Source organism: Vicia villosa, linkage group LG4 (genome assembly GCF_029867415.1).
Source record: "Vicia villosa cultivar HV-30 ecotype Madison, WI linkage group LG4, Vvil1.0, whole genome shotgun sequence".
Lineage (NCBI taxonomy): Eukaryota > Viridiplantae > Streptophyta > Magnoliopsida > Fabales > Fabaceae > Vicia > Vicia villosa.
Genome location: NC_081183.1, coordinates 27,560,665 through 27,567,142, shown reverse-complemented (window position 1 = coordinate 27,567,142; position 6,478 = coordinate 27,560,665). Strand labels below are relative to the sequence as shown.

The following is a 6,478-nucleotide window of genomic DNA, read 5'->3' as shown; positions in this document are numbered from 1 at the left end:
TTAAAATAAGGATGTTGACCAAAAATCAGGAGTTTTGACCGTAGTTTGACCATAGTTGACTTTTAGGTCAAATTGGTCGACTGTTGATCATTTTGAACTGTTGATTGAGCAATCTTATGAATCAGAGCTTGAAACTTGGCATGAGGATTATTTAAGGCATATGAGAGGCCATGAAGTCCACTTGAGGCATCAAAAGTTGATTTCTCTTTGAGAAAAGCAAAACCCTAGTTCAGAGGCACTCGTTTAGGAGATAGGTAGCTTTGAGCAATAAGAGATCTTTGAGCATTTGAAAGTCAGATGGACTAAAATATGATAGGCAAATTTTGGGGTATGACAAGAGTATTCTTAGTGAGATATTTACCGCCTAGCAAAACTGCTATGCTAAGAGGTCAAATCAACGGATTTACCCAAAAAGATAATGAATCACTCTTCGAAGCTTGGGAACGATATAAGGACATGCTAAGACTATGTCCTCATCATGGACTCGAACCATGGCTGATCATCCATACTTTCTATGGTGGTCTACTTTATAACATTAAAATGACTATAGATGTCGCTGCTGGCGGAGCTCTAATGGACAAACCTCATGACGAAGCATATAACCTCATAAAAAACATGGCACAAAACCATTATCAATGGGGAGGAGAACGAACCGCTGTAGAGAAAACCCAAACCAAAGGAGGAAGTGGTATAGACCGCGTTAATGCTAAAGTAGACGCTTTAACCCAAAATATTGAGAACTTAACTGTCATACCCCAAAATTTGCCCATACATTCTCTCCTATTCAAATTCAAATCAAGATACAAAGCTCCAAGACACACTCTCCTAAACAAGGCTCAGAAACTAGGGTTTGGTTTGCTCAAAGGAAAATCAATGAATCAATGGCTCCAAGACCTCCTATATGGCTCAATATGTCTCACATTATCTCTATGGCAAGTATCAAGTCTCAACTCAAAGGATTGGTCACTCAAATGTTCAGAAACTCAACAGTCGACTAGGTTAACCTAAAAGTCAACTGTGGTCAAAGAAAAGTCAAAACTCCTGATTTTTTGTCAAGATCCTCCCATTGAAGTATCATTCACCATTTGATCAAAAATTGATCATGGTTCATCAAGGAAAGATCAAGAATCAACAAATCAAAAAGTTTCTAAATTAGGGTTTGTATAGGAGAAAGTCAACTGAACTTTGACCAGCCATAACTCTCACATGGAACATCAAAATTTTTCCATCCAAAGCTCATTTTGAAGTAAATTGAATTCTCTACAAATTTGTCTCTCACATGCCAAGTCTAAAAATGCTTCATTTGAGAGATATGGATCAAAACATTATAGGTCCTTTTCAAAAGTCAACAAAAAGTCACTTTTTTCAAAAGGACACACAAGGAGCATGGAAAATAATTTTGACATGAGACCAAAGACACTGGTTAGAGGACTCTCTAAAGTTTCTAAAAAGTCCTAGAACACCTCCATATCCCAAAAATTGAGAGAGATAGACCTTGTCAAAGTTGGACTATTTTGGAAAGAAAAATGTGAAGGAACTTGGAAATTTTTGCAAATAGGCCCAAGTTATTTTGGTTCAATTTTGATCCCCAAGCATCCAAAGGCCCAAGATCTCTTTCCCACGAAATTACATGATTTATTTGATTTATTATGAATTTTTAAAAATGATTAAAATCAAATAAAACCAAATATTTTATAAAAGATGTGATTTGGATCTATTTTAATCAGCAAATATATTCCAAAATCAATCCAATTTCGTGCAAAAGAGAATTGAAAAAGATTGAATCAATATTGGCCAATTTTAGAAAGTTTCATAACTTATTTCCAATCAAATTTTTCTAATATGCAAATCAAAGATTCATGGAGATTCTTTTCAGTTCAGTTAACCTATTCTACTCTCCTATATATACATAACAAGATCAGAGGGCAAGGGTTACGAATTTGCAGCCATAGCACACCAAACCCGAGTTCAAAATCCTTCAAAAAACTCAAACTTCAATACTGAGATTCAAGCCGATTCAGGTGTTACAAGCGATCTCAATTCACTCCTTGATCATCACTGAAAGGTTCCCAACCGTTTTCGAGTCACAAATCATCAAGAATCAAGCACTGTAAGTCATTCTTGGCCGTTTCTTAAATTGACTCGATCCTATGTGTTCATGCATCCATTCTTAAATCTAATTGCATATTCATGTTTAGAATGGTTTGTTCATCGTTTCTGGATGATTTGGCACGTTATTATGTTGTTACGAGCATGATGCCATATTAGGGCATAAAGCTCCAATTTGGGGTTTTTGTATACAAGCAAAATCAGGTTTAATCAGGTCCATGACTGGATTCGCAAGGCTTAAACGGTTCGTTCCATGTATGTGTGAAAAAATTTCTTGTCGTTTTGGTCCTGTTCGCTATTTTCCACAGGTGTTAAAAGCGAAGCTTTTATAGCGCGTATGGAATAAGCGGTGTAAAAACGCTAGTTGCAGAAGTTAGATGAAGAAGATGATCACGTGGAGGCGTCCTATTGGCCATTATATGGCGCGCGTTTTAATTTGAAACAGGGAGATCCCATGCTTTAAGACGCACAGCAGCATGGTGCTCCCTCATCATCGTAGTCGTCCGTCTGATTCACTAATGGATCCAACGCTGCCAGTCCTGAAGGCGCATCATACACTTCCCACGCTTGCCACACACGATCAAGATGAGTATTTTCCAATTTTTTTCTATTATTAATTGCATAACTCTATTATAATTATTTTATATATGTTTATATATCTTTAAATTTTTTTTTATTATACAACAATAATATATGTCCTCTTACCCTAAAAATCTCTTTTATATAATAATTTTATTTATTTATTTATTTATTTTATTTCTTATATTATATTTATATTATTTATTTTATATTAACTATATTTATTTATTTAAATCATTTTAATTAGATTATTTATTTTAGTATTTTCAATAATCCATATATATTTAATTTAAATCGTTTGCATTTTTTATTGAAATTCGTACCCTAATCAGGGTTTACGAAGATCATGCCCTACACTGAATGTTTTATTTCTTTGCCTTGCCTTTTCAGGGTTACCTTTCAACGCTCTCCGACTACGCGCTCGACCCTTCACAAAGCTAAGTACCCTCTTTAATTAAAAGTCTATTTTGTTTCCTTTTAATTTTAGGATTTGCCCTTAACCTTTCTTGAACTGTGCATACGTTCACTTTTTTGTTTCTGCCTTTGCCTTCCTTTTTAAGGGTTTACCTCCGAGGCAACCTCCGACCGTCAATCCTATCATATCAAATGCAAAGCTAAGTGCTTTTTATTTATTTATTTAAATTCTTTATCTTTTTGTTTTTTTTAGGGTTAACTGTGTTTGCCTTCGAACCGATAATGCACTCACCCCTTTCTGTTTATTCTTCCTTTTCCAATTTTCAGGATTTGTCGACTGCCAAAGCTCAAATAGTCGGTAACCCTAAAACCCTTATTTATTTTTATTATTACTTATGCCAAACCCTATTAGGGATCCGCTGGTTTCATTGTCCCCTTCCCCATATTGCTATTGCTTTATATTAAACTGCGTGGTTAGTAATTTAGGGAGTGTAACCTTGAACTGAATTAGCCTCATTAATTACAAGATAATTTAATCGAATTAATCACGTGATTGTTGCATCCACGCACACTTTTGGGGTAACCCCTCTGTTGCCTTGTTGCCTGTCGCCTTGTTGCCTGTTGCCTGTTGCCTTGTGTATATTTTGCAGAATAGCCAGTCCCTCGAATACGAGGATACCTTAGCCAGTTGCCTCGATTAAGATCATGGTCCCTAATGATGCTGCCTTCGATATGCATGATCTCGACCCTCGGAAGTTGCCTACGAAAAAGGCTAAGGTATCCTCTGGCTGCCTACGAAAAAGGCTATTCTGGTCCTTCCCTCAGACTACCTGCCTCTCTATGGCATGGGTCAGTCTTATGGCGAACGACACTACGACGACCCTTTAACCTCCAAATGAAAGGCTTCCTGCCCTCTTATGGCAAGGATAGACCCTTTCACCCTGAAGGGCTAAAAGAACAGATTCTCAAAATTATAAGGTAAATTGCCCTTAATTGCTTTGCCTTGCTCTAAAACATTTTCAATATTCTTTCTCATAATTCTTCAATATGGCTACGCTCATTTACGAGCTAAAGTCCGTATTCACTTCTTCTACATTTCTGAAACAAAAATAGCAAAGCAAATTAAGAGCCCATGGAAAACCATGGATGCAAAGGGTGCTTTTTAAACCTTCCCTTTGCATAATTTACCCCCCGAACTCAAAATCTTTTTAAAAGGTATTTTTCTGTTCTTTTAGCCTTTCCGATATTTAGATAAAATAAAAGTCGGTGGCGACTCTTGCTTACCGCGACATTTCGATCGATAAAAAGTCAGTTCACCGTATTACATTAATCATCACTCCTGCAGCCACCGCAACTACTGTAGCACCTAACTGCGAGATATATGGATTAGCTGGACATGTCGTTGCCGAATGCCAACTTCTGACTGGTATTCCATCCGATCAAATGAACTACGCTCAAGGAAACCCTTACTCAAACACGTATAACTCTAGATGGAAGAACCATCCAAACTTCTCGTATAAGAACAACAATGCGTTGTACGCGCCTGAACAAGCACCTACTGTCCCACCTGGCTATCAAAAAGCACCTGTAGTTGCTCCAAATGCCCTTAGGAAGTCGAATCTTGAAATCATGATGGAAAACTTCATAGCTTCCCAACAACAAACCAACAAGGACTTCCTAAATCAAAACATTCATAATAGTGAGTAACTAAAACAATTAGCAAACAAAGTAGATGCCTTATCTACACATAACAAGATGCTAGAAACACAAATTTCCCAAGTAGCTCAACAATAAGCACCTACTTCTGCCCCCGCTGGCACGTTTCCTGCTCAACCACAACCCAATCCTAAAGGACATGTGAATGCGATTACGCTGCGAAGTGAAACGAACTACGATGAACCTATCGATCCTAGAACTCAAAACGCACCCATGTCACAACAAGAGCCAGAGGAAACCAAAAAGACATCAATAGATGATCAAATCGCTAAGATAAATGAAAACAACACCGAAGTGGAATCTGAAAAAGAGAAACCTTATGTTCCACCACCACCTTATAAGCCACATATTCCTTACCCTCAGAGATTAGCTAAATCAAAAACTGAAGCGCAATTTAAAAGATTTGTAGAACTTTTGAAACAATTAAACATAATCATACCTTTTTGTAATACGGTGAACTGACTTTAAGTATTTAAGCAAGCAATGTTGCGGTGAGCAAGAGTCGCCACCGACTTTTATTTTATGTAATTTATAGAAAGGCTAAAAGAACAGAAAATACCTTTTAAAGAAATTTTGAGTTCGGGGGGTAAGTTATACAAAGGGAAGGTTTAAAGCACCCTTTGTATCCATGGTTATCCATGGGCTCTTAATTGCTTAGCTCACTTTGTTTTCAAAAATGTTTGAAGTGTGGAAAAAGAATTTGAATAAGGACTTTAGCTTGTAAATAAGCGTAGCCTCTTTGAAGGTTTTTTGAAAGAGTAAAATTGAATTTAAACCAGAGCAAGCAATTAGGAGGTAATTACCCTAAAGTTATAAAAAATGTTCTTTTAGCCTTTCAGGGATGGCCATACCATAAGAGGGTATGAAGTCCTTTTTATTGGATTTAAAGGATCATCGGAGTTATCGTCTGTCATAAGACTGACCCTGCCATAAAGAGGGCAGGTAGTCTAAGGGAAGGATATAATAGTCAATCTTAGGCAGCAGGCGAGGATACCTAAGAAATGGGACACATCATCTTATTTCCGAGGAAACATCGAGGGACAAAATTGATGATGAATGAACTGAGGGCAACATTTGTTTTAGGTATCCTCGGAATCGAGGGACTTGACTATTCTGTAATAAACAACAAAATAAGGCAACATGGCAGCAAATCACAAGGCAACAGGCAACAAGAGGGGTTACCAAAAGTGTGTGTGTGTGTGTCACAATCAGGTGGTTAAATTCATATATATTATCTAATAATTAGTTATTCTAGGTTAATTAAAGGCTTGCACTCCCTAAGATTACTAACCACACAATTAATATAAATAAAATTAAAGGCAAAAAATAAAATCCTACGCTATTACAATAAACACTTGCGGAGAAGGGAAAAGCAAAAAAAGACAAATAAAAATAAGGGCAAAAAGATAAGAGGCAAATTAATGCCAATGCCTCGAGCCTTCATCGAATTCTTGATCAACCTTGAAAAATTAAGGTTAATACAATTTAAACAAAATGAAAAAAAATTTAATGTTTAAAATGGCCATTAAAGGGTAAAAACGAAGGTTCGGTTAAATATAACAATTAAATAATTATTGGATTAAATCCTAATTATTGAATTGATTAAAAGTATATATTAAGATAAAATTGAAATTTTTATTAATATATAAAAAAGAAATAT

At 36.2% G+C, this 6,478-nt stretch overlaps 1 non-coding gene across 1 annotated transcript; it reads right to left on the bottom strand.

Moving 5' to 3' along the window:
* Positions 1-378: 378 nt before the first annotated feature.
* LOC131600821 (small nucleolar RNA R71) lies at positions 379-485 on the bottom strand. Its single transcript, XR_009283428.1, has one exon. It is a non-coding gene; the product is annotated as a small nucleolar RNA R71 (small nucleolar RNA).
* Positions 486-6,478: the final 5,993 nt, after the last annotated feature.